Source organism: Myxine glutinosa, chromosome 7 (assembly GCF_964187855.1).
Source record: "Myxine glutinosa chromosome 7, kmMyxGlut1.1, whole genome shotgun sequence".
NCBI classification, from domain to species: Eukaryota; Metazoa; Chordata; class Myxini; order Myxiniformes; family Myxinidae; genus Myxine; species Myxine glutinosa.
In genome coordinates, this window is record NC_136267.1 from 117906062 (window position 1) to 117927340 (window position 21279).

The window sequence follows — 21279 nt, forward strand, 5'->3', positions numbered from 1 at the left end:
CCTCACTGCGTCTCTCCCAATCACCATCAAACCTTTTGTCTGCCCCATTCTTCCCTTTCTCCAAGCTATTCTGTAATCTCCGACACACCTTCAACAGCGCTCCCTACCTCTTCCTCCTCTTCCACATCTTACCCTACATCTTACCCTTACCTTACCGCTCCCCCCCCCCCTGTTCTGTATCCGATGCTCCCCCTTCCTCTTCCTTAACAGTATGGACCTCAAACATCCGGGGCCTTCGCTCAAACTTGTCTGATCTCTCCATACAGGTTGCTTCTGACAAACCAGATGTGATCTGCTTAACAGAAACTTTCCTCCTTCATGATGTCTCTGATTCCTTGGTATCTCTCCCAGGTTACTCCCTCCTCCGGTATGATAGACCTGAGCCTCGTCCTGGAGGTGGGGTTGCTATCTTTATAAAAAACTCTCTTCCTCACTCGCCCTGCACTGCCCTCTCCACCTCACCCCCAGGAATACCTTTGGCTACGGCTTCCCCTTCGCTCCCACCTTTTGTTCATATGTGTGTTGTACCGTCCACCAAACAGTGATGACTCCATCTACATCTCGCTGTCTGAGAATATGGACCACCTTCTATCTACCCATCCCAACTCTCTCTTCCTCATATGTGGTGATTTCAACTGTCACCATGCCAGTTGGCTGGGTGTGGGTACCTCTCTCACCAGCCATGGCTCTTCAGCAAAGGATTTCTGTGACTCACTGGGACTGACACAATCTGTCAATTTCCCGACCCGGATTTCAGTCAACGGAGCATCTTCTCTTCTGGACTTGGTTCTGACTAACTTCCCTGAAAATGTCTGCTGCTCTTCTTCTGCTCCAATCGGCTCTTCTGATCATGTGCTTGTTAAAGTGGACATCTCTCTGACCATTCTCAGAGAGCCTCCTCAGCATCGACGAGTCTGGCATTTCACTCAGGCCAACTGGCACGGTCTTCAAGTAGCCATCAATCATCTGGATTGGTCTCCCATCTCTACTGCCTCTGACATAAATTCCTCCTGGGAATTCTTCCAAAGCAAACTGCTCTCTCTCATGCACAGATTTATCCCATCTCGTCTTCTGTTGTCATACCCTTCCACCCGTCCATGCTACACGGAATCTTGTGGTGAGGCTATTGCCCAGAAACAACTTGCTTTCGGCTCCTGGAAAGCAAATCCAACGGAAGGAAATCTCATTTCCTTTCACAAAGCCCGAAACAAGTGTGTGTCCACCCTCAGGAGAGCCAGAAAACAATTTCTCTCCGTTCTCAGGACCGAACTCTCTTATCTGTCTCCCTCTTCCAAATCCTGGTGGCGTCTGGTTAAATCTGTTTCTGGTGTTTGTTCCCCCTCCATCCCCTCCCTCACCTCAAATGGCCACACGGCTGACTCCGCACATGAAAAAGCTGAATGCCTCAACTCTGTGTTTGCCTCTAAATCTTGTGTCCCAAACCCATCCCTCTCTGTACCCACCATACCCAGTCGTACCCAGCTGCTCCTGGACTCTGTGTCCTTTCCTCCTGACAAGGTGGTAAGTTTCTGTCAACCCTCGACTCGGATTCTGCAACTGGACCTGACGGCATCAGCCCACGGGTCCTAAAATCCTGTTCTTCCGCTCTTTCACTCCCTCTCTCTGTTCTCTTCACCCTCTCTTTTGCTCAAGGTCATCTTCCATCTGCTTGGAAATCTGCCAACATCACCGCTTTGCACAAAAAAGGTGTAAAAACAGATCCCAGCAACTACAGACCAATCAGCCTTCTCCCAATTATCAGCAAAGTCATGGAATCCATCATTGCTTCAGATATGAAATCTTTCCTCTTCTCCAATGGCTTGATCTCTGATCATCAATTTGGTTTCAGACCTGGACACTCTCCTCTGGACATGCTGCTTCTGCTTTCTCAACAATGGATGGAGGTCCTCAATGCCAAACAGGAAATTAGAGCAGTCTCCCTTGACATATCACGTGCCTTCGATACGGTCTGGCACCCCGCTCTGCTCACCAAACTCTCCTCTTTTGGTATCCATGGAAATCTCCACGCATGGCTGGCGGACTTCCTCTCTAGTCGTAGTCAACGTGTGGCCCTGAATGGGTTTCTCTCATCTCCTCTTCCTGTTCAGGCTGGAGTTCCACAAGGCAGTGTTCTGGGCCCTGTGCTTTTTCTGGTCTTCATCAATGATCTCTCTGACTCTCTTGAAAATCCTCTGTATCTCTTTGCTGATGACTCTACTCTCTGTCACTCCATTCTTCATCCCTCTGATCGGCAGTCTGCAGCCTCCTCACTCTCTGCAGACCTGGACAAAATCACAGACTGGGCAAACAAGTGGAACATGTCTTTCAATCCTGACAAATCTCACACTCTTATGATGTCTCTCCGAAAAGACCGACTGGACAACCCTCCCATCCACTTTCTGAATAATCCTCTCCAAGAAGTTCTGTCACTCAAGCTTTTGGGTCTCACTATCTGCCATGATCTTTCCTGGGAAAACCACATTTCAAATCTGGCCTCCAAAGCCAGTCACCGACTGGGCATCCTCCGTCGTGCGAAGTCCTTCCTTGGCACACCTGAGCTCCTCACCACATACAAGGCTTTCATCCGCAGCTCAATGGAATACTGCTCTCCCCTCTGGGCTGGTGCTCCTGCCTCACACCTAGCTCGTCTTCACGCTGTTGAAACCAAAGCATTCAGAATCATTGGAATCTCCCGCGATGAAGCTAACTCCAAGGGCCTCTCACTCACTCACCGCAGGCAGGTTGGTGGTCTTTCCGTCTTCTACCGACTCCTCTCTGGCCTTGCCCCCCCCCCCCCCAGCTCTCTCTGGGCTCTGTCCCGCAAATATTCCGACAGGTCGCACAAGATCTGCCTGAAACCCTCTGATGGTCAAACTGCCAAAATCAAGACTCTCTGCTCACCTTCACTCCTTCATTCCTCTTTTCTCCCGCCTCTGGAACAAACTCCCTCACTCTCTTCAATCCCACTCCACCATCCAGGTCTTTAAAACAGCTGTTCACCACCATCTCTTATCTTCCCCCATCCAAAACCTTGATCTTTTCTACCCCCGCTAATTTCACCCCAATTCCACTTTTTTGAAATACCAACTTCTGTCCTGGAAGTCCTTGGTGTCCTTGTGTTTTATACTTCTCCCTCCCCCCCCCCCCTTCCCACGCCTCCTCCCCCCAAGCCCTCTCCCTTCCACACATCTCCCTGCTCTCAAATGTTGTGTTTGTGTGCTTCCCCTTCTCACCCCAGCTTGTTTTCCGCTCCCTCTTTTTATATATTTTGTTTGTCTGGTTGATTTGTTTGTGAAGTAAATGTTAGCTCTTTCACGAGCCTCGATTCAGTATACAAAAAAAAGAAAAAAAGAAAAAATGGCCATATCTGCGTGGCATGCTCTCGTGAGATCTCGTGAGATCTCGCGCGATCCCGCTCGAGTCACAAGGGCTTCTGGTACGGTATTTCACAAAACACGGAACCAAACACACACATGGAGCAGGAACTGCATTACTTTACAGGACACCCGCTGGGACCCAGAAAGCTTCCACAAAAAGTTTGAAGGGGCTAGCCCCAAAACTGATGGAGTAGTCCAGGGATGGGCAGATGGGACATGCTGTGAAACCATTACATCATGATCAGCCAAAGCGTTGGAACAGATTGCCAGACAGACGATGGCCAGATAGCCAGACAGTACTGCTTTATTATATACTAGCTGAGGTACCCGGCTTCGCCCAGGTTGAATAAGAATAAGACAAATATATGATGAAAAGAACATGTATATTTTAGAGCAATATCACAGTACATTGCCTACATAGTGGGGGGGCCAATGTAGCAGATTGAAATGCCCGGTGAAATTGCTTGTTAATTTTTGGACACTGGTTGGGCTGTCTTTAGGGATGATATAAGTTCTAGAAAAAATATGTCTCCAATTGTTTCAAGTTCTTTATGGCGGCCATTTTGGATTTTCAAAATGGCGGATGTCGAAAACGTAAAATTCCATTATCTTGGCTTCTAAATGACCTAGAGTTTCGATTCTGGTGTCCAGTTGTACATTTTTGGGGATAGAGAATTGAATGAAACCTTCTTTAATAACCTACAAGGGATAAAAATAGGTTTTTATGGCACAGCCGAACCAGTGTCCAAAATCTAACTTAATGCACATCTATCTTAATTGTTATTTGTTATTTGTATGTTCCAGATTCGTGACCCTGAGCTATGATGGAGCCAAAAAGCAAGAAAACCAAGAAAGAAACTGATTTCACACTTTGCATTCAGTGCCAGGATCCCCAAGGTGCACTAGTGACTGAGCCAGCACTGGGCTCATATGCAAAGTTTCTCCAGTTCATCCAGGAGAGGGCATCCATATGGTGATGCCGACTTCAAACAGATCAGCGAACGATTAAGCTGTTTCACTGCCACTGACTTGAGGAACAATAAAGCAAAGTGGCACCGGGCATGTTATGGATCTACATGCAACACTGCTCACCTGGAGCGTGCTAGAGTTCGCCACCAGAAAGCCTGCGAACATGGCGACACCCAGCATCTTCATAAGAGGTGTGGACGTCCTTCTTCTGCACCTGCCGCTGCAAGTACCTCAGGTTCTACGCAAGACGAGACTCTTCGCTTCACACGTTCATCATCAACTCCATTCAACAGAGACCTTTGTTTCTTCTGTCAAGAGGTCACTAAGGAAAGTGTACATGTTGTATGCACGTTCAACGCAGGTAAACAGCTGAAGAAAGCTGTTGAAGAAGGCAGCAACCACAAGTGGAAAGTTCAGCTGAGTGCTGCCATCAGTGCACATGATGCTCATGCGATCGACGTCAAGTATCATCTCCCATGCTGGGTGCAGAATGTCCAACGTGCTCCCAAGAGTGGGACATCAAGTGATGACAAAGAACACATACTGCAAGAAACTAATGTTATCAAAATAGCCGCAGACATTGAGTTTGTCAGCCTTGTTCGCTCTCTACTCCAAGCTCAACTCCAAGCTCAAATTCTCAACATGTCTGACCTGAAGTCGGTTTACTCCAGGATTCTTGACAATAATGGTGTGCACAATGTCCCATCACCTACTACCCAAGGCATGAAGGAGAAAATCAACTCTCACATTGATGACGTTCACTTCATGAAACCAAAACGTCGAAACGAGTCAGACTGTGTATTCTCCACTGCCGTGCGTGATGCAGCTGTCGAAGATGCAATGACGAAGACAAATGAAAAAAACATCGAACAACTGTTTGAGAGTGCCTCTGTTCTCCGCAGTGCCATTGCTTGTCAGAACAAGCACCCATGGCAATTTGAAGGAGAAATGAACACTGATGATGCTGAAAAGCATGTACCCAAAGTACTCTATGCTTTCCTCCGCTGGCTACTGGAAGGACCAGCCACGAGCATTGAGCCAGAGACTATGCGCTCAGCCACTATTCATCGAGATGTTATAACCATCAGTCAGAACATCATGTACGGCTACAAGTCAAAACGCCAAGTCACGTACAAGCCCAAAGAGCCAGATGCACCATTCCGCCATCGCTTAGAATGGCCACAGCAGCTTGCCGTTGCCATTGTAGTCCATATAGTCCACCAGAAACAAGAAGCTTCTGGATTTCCTGCATGGGTTCGGTCTGTCTGTTGATTATAGTCGGATCTTGCGGTTGGAGACACAGCTGGCCAACTCAGTCATAGAGTCTATGACAGAACAGGGTGTATACTTTCCAAGAACCATGCGCATAGGGACGTTTGTCTTCTTTGCAGTGGACAACAATGACTTCAATGAAGACACACCTGATGGGAAGCGGACACTCCATGCTACAGCCTGGGCACTCTACCAACGACGGGAACATGCACCCTCCACAGATGAACATAGAACACTGACACTACATGACCGAAAGGCCAGACACCGCTCACTCAAGGTTCTGACTGCTCCAGACTTTGTTCCTTGCCAAGCACCAAACAAACAATCTGCCACAGGTACCACGTATAGCTTCAAGACACGGTCAAACCCAGATGTCACCAAGCCGTACTCTGCGACGGACACAGTGTGGCTACTTTCACGCACAATCATGCGAACAGCTGAAGCTGAGGACGTACAAGACGACATCATCCCACCAGATGACCAGCTGCAAGCTGCAGAACCCCAGCATGCTGACCCTGTTGGGTCACTCGTCCACGATCCAAAACAACCACCTGGCAGTAGGATCAAGCATCACGATATCCCAACTTGGACAGCCTACAACTCACTGCTCTCCTCTTCGAAGCCTCTGACAGAGGTCAACGCCCTGCCATTGGTAGCAGCACCAGCCCATGAATGGCAAACACTGATAACAGTCTTGAAACAGACACAGCAAATCAACTGCATGGTCATGGGTCCCGATAGGAAGACAGTGATCACCTTAGACATGGCCCTGTATGAGCGAGCCAAACAGCTGGAGATGACCAGAGATGACTGCAAAGGCAAGTGGGTACTGCGACTAGGGGAGATGCACACTGTGATGGCTGCACTGAGGGCTGCTGGGAATGCCATAGAGGACAGTGGTCTTGACGAGGCTTGGTCTGAGGCTGATATCTATGGCCCAACAACGACCAGACAAATACTGGAAGCCAAGCACATGAAGAGGGCTTTGGAGGCCCACATCACCACTGTCCAAGCCCTCTTCGACCTCTATGTGGACGAATTCTTCCAAGAGCATCCCCATCTGAGGGGCCCATGTACCCAGTCAGCACAACAGGTTGCCCAGAGCTGTCATCTACACAACCGAGAGGAGATGACAAGCGCGCAGAACAACATGCTAGCTGTCCTCGAGTCAAACGAAGTCCTGGAGGCCATGGCAAAGTTTGATGAGAGGAAAGAAGCCAAGAGTCCACTGTTCAAGTTTGTGCGACGCTACATGCGGATGATAATGCTGATATACACATTCATCCGTGCCACCCGTGATGGACAATTTGAGCTTCACCTGTCTTCACTGGATGAGATGTGCATATACTTCTTTGCACATGACAAACAGAAATATGCCAGGCTGACTCCCCGGTACCTTGCAGAGATGAAGGCCCTGAAGATGACAGATCCAGGGATCTACCAAGAGTTCATGGATGGGAACTTCAGTGTCCATAAGAATGAAATCCCCTTCTGTGCTGTAGGTGTGGACCATGCACTGGAGCACATCAACAGGATCATGAAGGTGACAGGGGGTATTGTGGGCATTACCCAGAATGCCAGTGCCCGCGAAAGGTTCTTTCTGACAGCACCAGAGCTGAGTAGGCTTGCTGAAGAAGCCCGTCAGATGGCTGGCTCACAATCAGCTACACGCAAGGAGCACCACGACCTATCAACCACAGTCTGGGCTCGGCAGGAAGACAACATTCGTCGACTGAAGAATGTGATCAGAGAGTCCATGAATCCCATGACGCATGAGGGTGAAGACCTGACGACTATCATCACCAAGGTGGTGATGCCAGCTGAAGTACAGAAGGATGTCTGCAACCAAGATGAGATTGGTCAGAAAGCGTATAACACGTTTGTTGCAGAGCGCATCAACACAAATGAAATCAACCTTTGGGCCAGAATGGGAAAGGTCAAACTGAAGATGTGGAAGAGTGCCAGGAAAGCTGTGAAGCACAAACTGGCAGACAAGGTTGTAGAGCTGAAAGACGACAGGTCACTGTTTGCGCGCATGCTGATCGTGGCCCGCTCACGACCAGAGATCAACTTGAAGGATGCCATAGGTCAATATGAATTCACCGCGCTTCCACGAACCCTCTTTGCAATGGCTGGGACACTACTACCATGCACAGACAAAAGCAAGCTCATGGGCATCCTAGAAGATCTACCCAAGAAGTCAACTGGCACTGGTCAGCAGCCAGACGACGACAATCCTGAACATACTCCACCCCCTCCCAAGAAGGTGACTGTCATAGACGGCATGGCATTAGTGCAAGCAATGGGTAAGCCACAATGGGTCAAAACATGTGCCCAGTGGGCTGGCCATTTCAATGCAACACTGGACTGCAAGACCAACGGGTATGATGAAGTCCACCTCGTGTTTGACCGATATGATCTGCCAAATTCACTGAAAGAGGCCACACGGGAGAGGCGCCAAGGTGGCAAGCCGCCCACTGCTTACCACGTTCAAGACAGCACCCCGATTGGGAAACTGACAGCAAAACAGTTCCTGTCGCACACCAACACCAAAGATGAGCTAACTGTCTATCTGGCAAAGAAAGCTCTGTGTCACTTTGAGGGGACTACCAAGGTCTTCATCGTCACTTCAAGGCAGGATGTCTTCTCCAACTGCATGGATGTACAGCATCTCCGTAGCTCCCAGGAGGAGGCTAATACGAGGATCTTTCTTCACAGTCTAGATGCCGTCCGAAGAGGTGCAACACAGCTGTACATTCAGTCACCTGATACTGATGTATTCATCCTAGCACTCCACCGGTACCATGAACTATGCAAAGACACATACTTCATCACGGGTGTGGGGAACAAGAAGAGGCAAATCTCACTGGAACCAATAGTACATGAACTTGGTGTCAGGAAGGCTGCAGCCCTACCAGGATTCCATGCATTCACGGGAGCAGACCAGACTGGTCGGTTTGCCGGCAAGGGAAAGCTCACATGTTGGCAAGCCCTCAATAGGTGCTCTGTTGAGGTGGTATCTGCGTTTCATGACCTTGGGGCCTCTGAGGAGCTGAGAGCTGACACAGAAAGTGACATTGAGGCATTTGTATGCCAGCTGTATGAGCCTCGTACTACAGTTGTGGATGTGGGCAAGCTGAGGTGGAGACTGTTTACCAAGAAACAGCTAGAGGCACAGAAGCTGCCACCAACACGGGGAGCTTTACATGAAGCCATTGCTCGTGCACATTTCCAGGCCATGGTGTGGCATCAGGCTGATGTACCGGACCCCCAGCTTCCACAACCAACAGAACATGGATGGAGAGCAGAAGGAGATCAGCTGGTGCCCATCACAACCAAGGACCCTCCAGCCCCAGCTGCCATCACACATCTAATCAAATGTAACTGCAAGAAGACCCAATGCATGTCTCACTGCTCATGCAGGTCTCAGCATCTCAACTGTTCTGAGATGTGTATGTGTGGGGCAGATGAAGAGGTGTGTGGTAACACGGGTCAGGAGCGCCCCATGGGAATCGATAACACTGATGATGAGGAGGATGGAGATCCTTCAATGTAACAATGAACACTGCCAACTAAAAATATTGCACAAAGACATTATAAGTGTACATTTGAACACTAAAGTCCAGCCTTTATGTGATTTAGAAGTGAAAATGATGGAAAAAAATATATATATGTGTTGGCATAAGTGCGTGAAAATCCAAGATGGCTGCCATAAGAACCCTTTTGATCATATGTAGGTGTATAAATGTGTGTTTATTGGATTAAGTATCCGCAAATATGTACATTTGGACACCAAAATTAACACTCTAGGTCATTTAGAAGCCAAGATAATGACAATTTCGGTTTTCAACAAACGCCATTTTGATAATCCAAAATGGCCGCTATAAAGAACTTGAAAAAAATGGAGACATATTTTTTCTACAACTTCTATCATCCCTAAAGACAACCCAACCAGTGTCCACAAATTAACATTTGAATTCAACGGGAAAACATTGGCCCCCCCACTAACATGACGTTTTGTCAATTTTCAATTTCTCAAAACCTCTTGGTATACATTTCTGGTTAACTTTGGGGTTTCCTGGGAAAACTGATTCCTGCGACAGAGTTGTTATCGTTGTGACAGATAAACCTGCGTGACAGGTTTTGCGGTTGATTCCGAAGAGAATCATTAGAGTGCCGTTACGTCTCGAGAACGGACCGTTGGCCGTTTTGTCTCGCGCCTGATTTCGCATCGCTCCAGGTTCTTCACCTCGCTTCAACCATTTTCACAACCATCCAGACGTTAATCTGGTGTGTGTGTGTGTAACGTGGATTTTAGGTGGGAATTTGCGTTTCGTCGATTGGGAGCCGTTGAACGTCCATACCCGAAGGTGTGATTTCCCAGCCGTCTCTTGAGGACACTTTTGCCTATCTTTGGCAGTGTGACTGTCAACCGAGCGGGATTCTGGTCTCGATACAACATCGTTCTGACGATCGCTTCAACATCACCCGTCCCACAATACCCGACCTGTCCCACAGTACCCGAGCCGTCCCACAGTACCCGACCCGTCCCACAGTACCCGAGCCGTCCCACAGTACCCGACCCGTCCTACAGTACCCGACCCGTCCCACAGTACCCGACCAGTCCCACAGTACCCGACCCGTCCCACAACACCCGACCCGTCCCACAACACCCGACCCGTCCCAAAACACCCGACCCGTCCCACAACACCCGACCCGTCCCACGTACCCGACCCGTCCCACAGTACCCGACCCGTCCCACAGTACCCGACCCGTCCCACAGTACCCGACCCGTCCCACAATACCCGACCCGTCCCACAATACCCGACCCGTCCCACAACACCCGACCCGTCCCACAATACCCGACCCGTCCCACAATACCCGACCAGACCCACAACACCCGACCCGTCCCACAACACCCGACCCGTCCCACAACACCCGACCCGTCCCACAACACCCGACCAGTCCCACAACACCCGACCCGTCCCACAACACCCGACCCGTCCCACAACACCCGACCCGTCCCACAACACCCGACCCGTCCCACAACGATTGAAATGGCAGACTTTGCACCACCGAGTCAGCTCTGACTGGAGCTAAAAAGCTTTGGACTCTCACAATCGACAAAGCCAGAGGAGCCCAGGGCCTGGAAGCAGGATGAGGGGAGGTCGGAGGGTACGTTAGTCATTACCGTGTCTGGGAGAGAAGGACTTGCCAATGTTTGGACTATGGAGTATGGGTTTGGGAGATTGTGGCTTGGGTCAGATTCCCAGAAGGAATTCGTAGCAATGCCGTTCACCACGATGCCGTTAACCACGATGCCGTTAACCACGATGCCGTTAACCACGATGCCGTCCATGGGCATTTCCACTGTGAATACCAACGTGCATTTCCTGGGTTTCACCTGCGCTCCTGCAGCGCCGCACTCTTCCGCATTTGGGGAAGGTCGAGATTAAATCGACCGTCGTTGGTTAACCAAAAAAATATTTCCAACAGTTGAAATAATTATTGTTTCCAACAGTTGGAATTTAATGAAATTTGAATTCGAATAAAATCTCAACTAAAAAAAAAACCGTTTATTCGTTCTTGGTGCGAAAAAATGGCGCGCATTTTGTCATTATGTGCGACTTTACGTCACTCCTACGGACGTGAAAACATTTGTTTTCCTTGAAGATATTGTTGCGGATCTGAGGACTGTATTTTTTTTATTGTGTGTATTATTATTATTGTTATTCTGCGCCTCCTGCCTCCGGAGCTGTGTAAAGGTCAAAAGGGCGTCCCATATTAGTCCATAAAGCATCCACACCACAGCTAATCATAGAATACCCCTGTTCGATAGCTTATATCTTATTATGTGTTTTAGGGTAAGGCTGTGTCTCCCATTAATTGAAATACTCCATGGCACCAGTGAAAGAGATAGATTCCCTTCATTCCCACTCCCAAAACTTCATTCCCACTCCCAAAACTTCCATTCCCACTCCCAAAACTTCCATTCCCCCTTTTCGTCAATTGCCATTGCCAAGAACCTCCCCTCCAATTGCCGCCATTGACCACGAGGCAGGGTCGGAGAATAAAGGCGTGTCTCCACCTCGTCATAGAGGGGAGGAGTGAGTCGGCCCCACTCAACCAACCACGAACAAGGGGTTGGACTTGGAGAGGGTGTGGAGAGAAACATCGAGGAGGTTCGCGAAGGTTGAGGGGTGGGGTCTATATAACCCGCAGGCAGGGCGTTCCCAAGGCAGACAAGGGAGATGAGCTTTGACGACAGAGAGACGAGAAGAAGTCCAGGGTTGAACTGCAGCTCGAGCCACCGAAACTGCACTCACTGCAGCTCGAGCCACCGAAACTGCATTTGCTGCAGCTGGAGCCACCAAAACTGCAGCCACAGCAGCGTGAGGCCTGGACGGCAGTTTGGAGCAGGGCCGCGAAGGAGCGGCGGCTGCCCACGAGTCGATCAGCTGCAGAACTAGTTGGACCTCCCTATCCCGCCAGCCATCCACCAGCCACCCACCTGCCATCCCTATCATCATTCCCCGTGTAAGTGTGCTCGTAGTCTGTCTTTTGTCTTGTCCCTGGGTAGTAACAATAAGTCTGTATAAGCTAGTATTTTCACTGTGTCACCTGCGTCTCATGTGCTTGTAAATAAACGTGACTGCTGTCTTTTTGCTTATGTGTGTGAATAGTAAATAAATTTAGTAGTATTTCCAAACCTTTCTTTGCCTTCGTTTTCCTCTTTGCATTCGGTCGCTTTAGAGTTTTCCCGATTGAATAGCGGTGGCGCGATCCGGCCAAAGTTTGGGGCAAATCGGGTATTAGTCAGGGAATAACTGTTCGGTCGCGGTAATACCAACCGCTCGGTAAATAACATCTTTAACCGCGTCCGTAACAATATATTTAAAATAAATAAAATAGTACATAAATTAACAATAAAAGAAGCAAAAAAACAATTTAAAATACAATAAAAAGCACATTAAAAAAATATAAATATGTACGTACAGTATACTGTACATACACGCAACCGCTGATTCGCATTCACAACAGAGGCGACGTACAGTATTCCTTTACTCTGTCTGTGTTAGCCATGGGTCCGAAGAAGGATAATGCTAGTGTTTCCAAGCGTAATGTGGTTACGATGGACGATAAGGTAAATCTGATTAAAAGGTATGGAAAAGGTGGAAAAGTGTCGGTGATAGCGCATAGACCTCATCGCGAATCGGAACCGCAATGCATCATGGGATCGGAAAGGGGCAATAGCGCCGCCACAAACTACACCACGGAATTGCAGCTGGCGCGGTTTTTTAAACCATTTTTTTTTTTGTATACTGAATCGAGGCTCGTGAAAGAGCTAATAACCATTGATATTAAAATAAAAAGTCGCCTATAACCACTGGGATTTTATGCTGATTCCGAATCTGTGTCTAAAACTTTTCTCCGATGTGTAGTTCTTGAGTTATAAGCGGACATCAAGACAGACAGACAGACACTCCTCCTTTATATATAGAGATATTAGTGTGTGTGTATATATATATATATATATAATTATATATATATATATATATATATACATATATATATATATATATATATATATATATGTGTAATGGCACAATATTCGCTAACTTTTGTGTCTGCAGTTTATTCATTCTTCTGGCTTGCAAAGTAGTCATACCATGAAAGTATCCTTGTTATATGATATGTGTATATGTATAAAGATATAAAAGAAATAAATAAAAAAACTTTGATGTGTGTATTGTGTGTTTTATTCACTATTTTTATTGCGAACATTAGCCCAAAATGGCATCCAAAAATGGGACATCACGTGACAAGTATTGTTGAAAATGAAAAATAACATATGTACAGGATATTGTCTTTGTTTACATTTTGACCCTAGTTTGGTTGTGGATGAAAGAAATATATCCACAAACAATCACTTCCGGAAAGGTGGTTACCTAATCAATAAATCGATCAGACTGTTACCGGGAACGTACGTTACCTCCGTGTCCACTGAACTTTCACAGTTTGGTTAATCAATTATAACAATTCCTAACTATCTGTAGAATACTGACTACGTGATGAACACTTCTTGCATTGAATACTTTTCCTTAGTATTCACACAAGTTCTGAAACCCTGACCTTGGGGATGAAAATTTAAAACTTTCGCCGAAGATAATTTCCGTGTCCACTTTGTAACGTACGTAGAACCCCCTTAGGCTTTTACACCGCGAAAGCAAAAGACGGGTTTTCAAGCCTCGTGGGGTGGTGGAATGCCTATCACTCATCATCCAATCAGATAGATGCCTGAAGCAGCCGCCAGTTCCGAACGAACGCTGAAATATGAAACGCAGTGTCCAATTTGATGGTATGTTACGTACGTAGACGTCTGACACATTGGTATCATCGCAAAAATCATCGTGTAGGGGCGGGGTCGCCGGGAAGAGGCAAGCCCAGGGCGCGCCACGAAGGGCGGGGCTGTCAGCCCCATGCCCAAATAAGGAAACAAGCCTGTGGCTCGCTCGTTAAATTAAATATTTAACAATAAATTATAAGTCACACAAGTTGCAGCTAATATGAATGTTAGCAATAAAATATCCACTTTACAGACAGGTTTTTGTTAGAATTGGCCAATTCATTTTTGAAATAGCTCTTTCTAAATATGAATATTATTGGATAGAATACATTTATCTCTACATACATTACATGCGTTATCTTGATGACATGACCAGTATGCATTTTTTATCCCTGTTTGTTTATGTATTTTACTGTAACATGGTGATGAAGAAATTAACAGGATTTGCTGGAGATTATTGCTGGATTTATTTGTGGGATTCAATTACTGAAATGCTAGGTTGGTTTGTAGAGCAACTTGCAAAGGAGGAATAGGCGTTTGAATGATGATTACTTATAATTTTGGTTTTTACAGAATGGAGGAAACGCGTTACCACCTGAGGCTGAGACTAAAGCAACCAAAAGAATCGCAGCCAACAGCACCAGACGTGAAATCAGTGAAAGCGAAAAAGAGTAAAGCAGAGCGTCAAAGAGATTGGAGAAGAAATATGAAAGTTAATCCACAACGCTATGCAGACTTCAAACAAACGGAAAGTTTGCGGGTAAAGTTGCACCTAATTAGTCTGAGTGAAGAAAAGCAAGCACAATACAGGGAGAAAACACGGTTGCGAGTCCAGCGGTATCGTGCTAAAAAGAAGCTGGAGTTGGATGGAAGTCATGCAACCACAAACAAGTACACACCCAAAACGCGTTTTGGGAAAGAACGCCAGCGAGAAATCTGGAGACAGCAGAAAACCAAGCAGAGGGGAAAACAAACGGCACAAGCAAGAAGAAGATCAAATGAAAGACGTAGGCAGCTCTATCAGGAGAAGAAGGAACGATTGCAGAAATCCAACAGTGCCACTACAAATAAAACACCTTTTTCACTGTTTTCTTCAAATCCCCCCCCCCCCCCCCCAAAAAAAGACGATGTACAGTACAGCACATCTCGTGTTTGAAACTTTCATGTAAATAAGTTGACATGTTCAATAAACTGTTGTTTGCTTGAACTTGTGACTTTTGGTGTCCACCGTCATTATTGTAACTTACGTAGACGCAAGTGTTAATATGTCTATGGTTTGCCAAATAAAATTGATGTTAATGAGCTCAGTTACATTTGTCTGTGTGTGTGTGTGTGTGGTTGACATATTTGTAAATAAAGGGTGCTTTGAAAGTGCAGCAATGTAGTTTAGCAGAGACCTTTGATACACCATACTACGTAAGTTACGGTGTCCACTTGATGTATTTGTGATAAAATTAAGCAGTTTTATATTTTCTCGGCATTCATAGGTATATTATCATGAGGCACTCTTAACATTATTAACAATCATTAACAACCCCTGCAAATGTGTTGTTTCAGGGAGATATAGAGGGAAAGTGGACACCATGTAACTTAAGTAAAAAAAAGCAGCTTTTTCATGATTGAGGCCATTTCATGAGCAGTATGAACATTGCATTATCTTCTTGGGCTTTTTTTCTGATTTAGGACACATCCATCTGTTAAGTAAAAATTACAAGAACACTAAATGGAAGTATTTATTTTGCAACCCTCGTGTCCCACTTTTGATAGCGAGTATTGTGCCATTATGTATATATATATATATATATATATATATATATATATATATATATATATATATATATACATATATATATACAGTACATATATATATATACATATATATATATATATATATATATATATATATATATATATATGTATATACATACAGGGTCCGTCAGGGAGGTGTGACGATTTTCAGAAAACTTGGCGAGGCGCGAGGCCCCCACCACAGACGGGGGAGGAGGTGCAAGAGACGGTGAGAAGGCAGAGACGCATGAGAAAGGAGCGCTGGAGAGAGACGCGCTGACGACCGGGTTCTTGCTGAACAAAGAGCGAGGGCGTGCACGTGGGCCACCAACGGCGTGCCACGATTCCCGAACCTCCCTGCCCACCAGTCCTGTGGACAATCTGCCCTTCTCATCCTTCCCGCCATTCCTGCCTGAAAACCCCATTAGTGTACGTGAGTTTGTTCTGTTTGTCTTGTCCCTGGGTATAAGTAAGAGTGTTTAAGATTTGCCCTGTGTATCTTCTTCTTCTTCGCCCTGTAAATTACTTTCGTTCCCTTCCCCCTCTTTCTTTGTTTTTTTGTATAATAATTAATAAATTCCTGTTCCTTCTTATTCTCTGGTTTCTTTCTCGTCCGATCGCTTTAGTGATTTCCCCATTGAGTACCTGTGGCGCGATTTTGGCCGAACCGCTTACAATCGGGTTTAGTCTTCTGTTAACGGCCCGCGTTGTGGCTCGCTTCGCTCGGCGCAATCCATCAATTACGCTGTGGCTCGGGCGGGACTATTTCCTCGCGTACCGGAAGGCGCTGGTACTTAGGTCATAGGAAGGATTGGCCTACTACCCTATTCAGGCCTACTACCCATTGGCCTACTACCCTTTTTTGTGTTTTATGTGTCGGTTTGACTTTTTGTGTGATTAATGTTAGCTCTTTCACGAGCCTCGATCTTGTATACAAAAAAAAAAAAAAAAAAAAAAAAAAATTTTTGCAGGGAAGGGAATTTAAAAAAAATAATATCTCTACCCAGTAATGAAGGTCCTGCTCCATCGACCACACGCACTGTAACAAAACCGCGTTGCTCCCCGATTTGAACACACATTTCTTTCTCACCAAAGCATTTGATGACATCACCCATGTAGCTCTTCAGTAATATTGTACCGTACTTGGTTTCAAGGTATTGATGTCACCGGACAGACGTTGAAAACCACGACTGTTTAGTAGAGTAACTGAACTTCCCGTATCAATTTCCATCGGAATCTCTGTTCCATCGATGGAGATTTTGAGTTGGTAGTGCGGAGTTCAGTCGTGTTTTTTGAAACAGATGTAGAGTTTATATGCATTAAATGAACCATATCCAGCTCGTCCTCTGACTCATCGTTCGAAGCTATAACATGATGGGTTTGTTTCAAAAGACGTTTTGCATTTTGCTGTTTGTTCAAACACACCTTAACCAAATGGCCCTCACGTCGGCAGAATCCACAGATGGTACGAGCATGTTTGCATGTATCAGGCAGATGTTCCGTAGAGCCATATCTGTAGCAACGTTTTTCCTTTGGAAACGGTAGGGTCCTTTTTTCCGACCGATCCTTGAAACGAGGACCATGATATGATGCGAATCCTTTTGTTTTTTTTATTCTCGTTGTAAAGTCCACAGAGCCCGACACCCCATGCTCTCCATAGTTGAATTGTTTTACTTCTTTTTCAGTCGTTTCCTCAGCCACAGCCAAAGTTTGTTCGAATGTTCTGTCCTCGGAAAGTCATTTTTTCTTGGTGGACTGGCTGTGTATACCTCCAACAAACTGGTCCCGTAAAGCACGTGGGAGGTAGTTTTCGAAATTACAAGTGAAGGCCAAACGTTTTAGCTTGTTTCCATAGGATACTAGTCCGTGACATTCTGGTTTTCACTCTGGGTCGTCTGGTGAAAACGATAAGTTTCCGCCACTTCGAATACTCGCGGCTTGAAATGATTTCGTAGCATTTCACACAACTGCTTGTACGTTTTAGCAGAAGGTATTTCCGGGAGACACAAGTCTTTCAAAGTAGCGTAAGTACTCTTACAGATCAGTGAGATCATTGTAGCCACCTTCTTCCTGTCGGCCACTTGGATCACGGCAGCAATGGTGCCCACCTCGCCTAGTCAGATGTCGTTCGCTATGAAATAGGCTTCCAGTTCCAAGGGTTCTTTGTATGCTTCAAAATCGTCGTCCTCGGAAGTCTCCAATGAGCCTACCGACGTCATTTTCGCCAGAACCGTTTACCTCCTCGCCAGTTGTAGTGTCCGTAGCTTCAGTAAACAGCAACAGGAACGAGAATCAAGAGGCTGTGGCGGACACATTGTCAGTGGGAAATAATTCCGCGCACCAGTGGGTGGCGCGAGCGTCCGGGCGTGGAAGCGCAGCTCGGGCCACGCCCGGAGCGAAGGCGTCACGAGGCGCAGGGTGGAACTGAGGACATGCCCCGCCTTTCGGCCGACCGGCCACGCCCGGGGGGAAGGGGTAGGGGGAGGGGGAGGGGGTAAAGGTAGGAGGAAAAGGGAGGGGGATGGGGGAGGGGGAGGGGGAAAAGGGAGGGGGAGGGGGGAGGGTGAGGGGAGAAGGGGAGAGGGTAGGGGGAAGGGGGAGGGAAAGGGAGGGCCAGTCAACAATGACGTTGCAGTTCTCATGGTCGGAGAGCAGCACAACAATCGCGACATCGTCCTGCATCTTCGCAACAGCACGAAGCGGATTTTGGAGACTCACCGATCCTGTGACGCCCTCCAGTACCAGCGTTGCCGGGCGGGGGAAGGGAGACCTGTACATTACACACATTACAACATTACACACACACAAACTATGTTTTATGTTCAATGGTCTGGCGGCGGGGATGGAACATCACGTGATCGCTCTGAGCGAATCAGCGCGCTGCTCTGCCACCGCTCAGATTCCGTGTATAATATTCCTTGCTGAAATGCGCTGAGGTAAATATGAATAAAAAATATGGATCTCGTCAAATATTTTTAGGTCGGCAATGTCCTTCCTAGGCTCAATGGCCATGTCTGTGCCAAATATCAAGTACGTGAGCCTCTCCGTTTCGGAGTCTATCGGTAACATTACACACACACAAACTGTATTTTATGTTCAACTAGCAGAAGTACCTGGCATTGCCGGGTGGGGGAGGGGAGGGGAGGCGGAAGGGGAGGGGAGGGGAACGGGGGGGAGGGGAGGAGAGGGGGGGAGGGGAGAAGAGGGGGGGAGGGGAGAAGAGGGGGGAGGGGGAGGGGGAGGTGGTGGAGGGGTTGGGTGGGGGGAGTGGGGAGGGGGGAAGGGGTAGGGGGAGGGGGAGGGGGAAAAGGGAGGGGCAGGGGGAGGGGGAAAAGGGAGGGGGAGGGGGAAAAGGGAGGTGGAGGGGGGAGGGTGAGGGGAGAAGGGGAGGGGGGTAGGGTGGAGGGGGAAGGGAGGGGGAGGGTAGGGGGTAGGGGGGAGGGGGAAGGGGGAGGGAAAGGGAGGGCCAGTCAACAATGACGTTGCAGTTCTCATGGTCGGAGAGCAGCACAACAATCGCGACATCGTCCTGCATCTTCGCAGCAGCACGAAGCGGATTTTGGAGACTCACCGATCCTGTGACGCCCTCCAGTACCGGCGTTGCCGGGCGGGGGAAGGGAGACCCGTACATTTCACACATTACAACATTACACACACACAAACTGTGTTTTATGTTCAATGGTCTGGCGGCGGGGATGGGACATCACGTGATCGCTCTGAGCGAATCAGCGCGCTGCTCTGCCACCAGGTCAGATTCCGTGTATAATATTCCTCGCTGAAATGCGCTGAGGTAAATATGAATAAAAAATATGGATCTCGTCAAATATTTTTAGGTCGGCCATGTCCTTCCCAGGCTCAATGGCCATGTCTGTGCCAAATATCAAGTACGTGAGCCTTTCCGTTTCGGAGTCTATCGGTAACATTACACACACACAAACTGTGTCTTTTGTTCAATGGTCTGGCTGCGGGGATGGAACATCACGTGATCGCTCTGAGCGAATCAGCACGCTGCTCTGCCACCAGGTCAGATTCCGTGTATAATATTCCTCACTGAAATGCGCTGAGGTAAATATGAATAAAAAATATGGATCTCGTCAAATATTTTTAGGTCGGCCATGTCCTTCCCAGGCTCAATGGCCATGTCTGTGCCAAATATCAAGTACGTGAGCCTCTCCGTTTAGGAGTCTATCGGTAACATTACACACACACAAACTGTGTTTTATATACTAGGGCGTGCCCGTACGTGGGTGCAAAAAAACATGCGTGCAAACAACAACAACAAAAAAAAACTTTGAAACCACGTGGCAGTAACGACCACAGAACCCCCCCCCTCTATTTACATGAAATGGTTTGGTCCATTCGCAAAGCCAAAGCGAACGGCTTGCGAGTACGGTGACCATACCTTGGGAACCACTTGTCCGATTAATTTCACACCTTGAAAAGGCACATCCTCGGGTCCCCAGCAATATACCTGGCAAGTTTCAAGTATATCGGACCCGTGGTTGTCGAGAAACAGCGGTCACAGACAAACACACACACATACACACAGAGATTACTGGAATTATAGATAGATATAGATGGTCTGGCGGCGGGAATGGCACATCACGTGATCGCTCTGAGCGAATCAGCGCCCTGCTATGCCACCGCTCAGATTCTGTGTATAATATTCCTCGCTGAAATGTGCTGAGGTAAATATGAATAAAAAATATGGATCTCGTCAAATATTTTTAGGTCAGCCATGTCCTTCCCAGCCTCAATGGCCATGTCTGTGCCAAATATCAAGTACGTGAGCCTCTCCGTTTAGGAGTCTATCGGTAACATTACACACACACAAACTGTGTTTTATATATATAGATATATATCTATATATAGATATAACTGTGAGAAATAGTAGAAACTCCACAGTACGAGCAGGGCGTCTCATTTGCATAACATAAATAATCGGGAGATTAAATCAGACGCGGACGTAGCTTCAGGACGTCGATCTTTAATTGTCGACAAGCTTTCGACCAACAAAGGTCTTCTTCTTAGTCGTCCCCAAGTTCAACGGAAGTGGTTTTAAATGCCAGCACAAGTGTTGAAAGTGGTTTTGCAACACCAACACAAGTGTGGAAAGTGGTTTTGCAACACGACCACAAGTGTGGAAAGTGGTTTTGCAACACCAACACAAGTGTGGAAAGTGGTTTTGCAACACTAACACAAGTGTGGAAAGTGGTTTTGCAACATGACCACAAGTGTGGAAAGTGGTTTTGCAACACCAACACAAGTGTGGAAAGTGGTTTTGCAACACTAACACAAGTGTGGAAAGTGGTTTTGCAACATGACCACAAGTGTGGAAAGTGGTTTTGCAACACCAACACAAGTGTGGAAAGTGGTTTTGCAACACTAACACAAGTGTGGAAAGTGGTTTTGCAACATGACCACAAGTGTGGAAAGTGGTTTTGCAACACCAACACAAGTGTGGAAAGTGGTTTTGCAACATGACCACAAGTGTGGAAAGTGGTTTTGCAACACCAACACAAGTGT

At 47.1% G+C, this 21279-nt stretch overlaps 1 protein-coding gene across 1 annotated transcript in view; it reads left to right on the forward strand.

Moving 5' to 3' along the window:
• LOC137431519 (arf-GAP with GTPase, ANK repeat and PH domain-containing protein 1) overlaps positions 1 to 21279 on the forward strand; it is a 709868-nt gene that overhangs the window by 333603 nt on the left and 354986 nt on the right. The window lies entirely within an intron of this gene.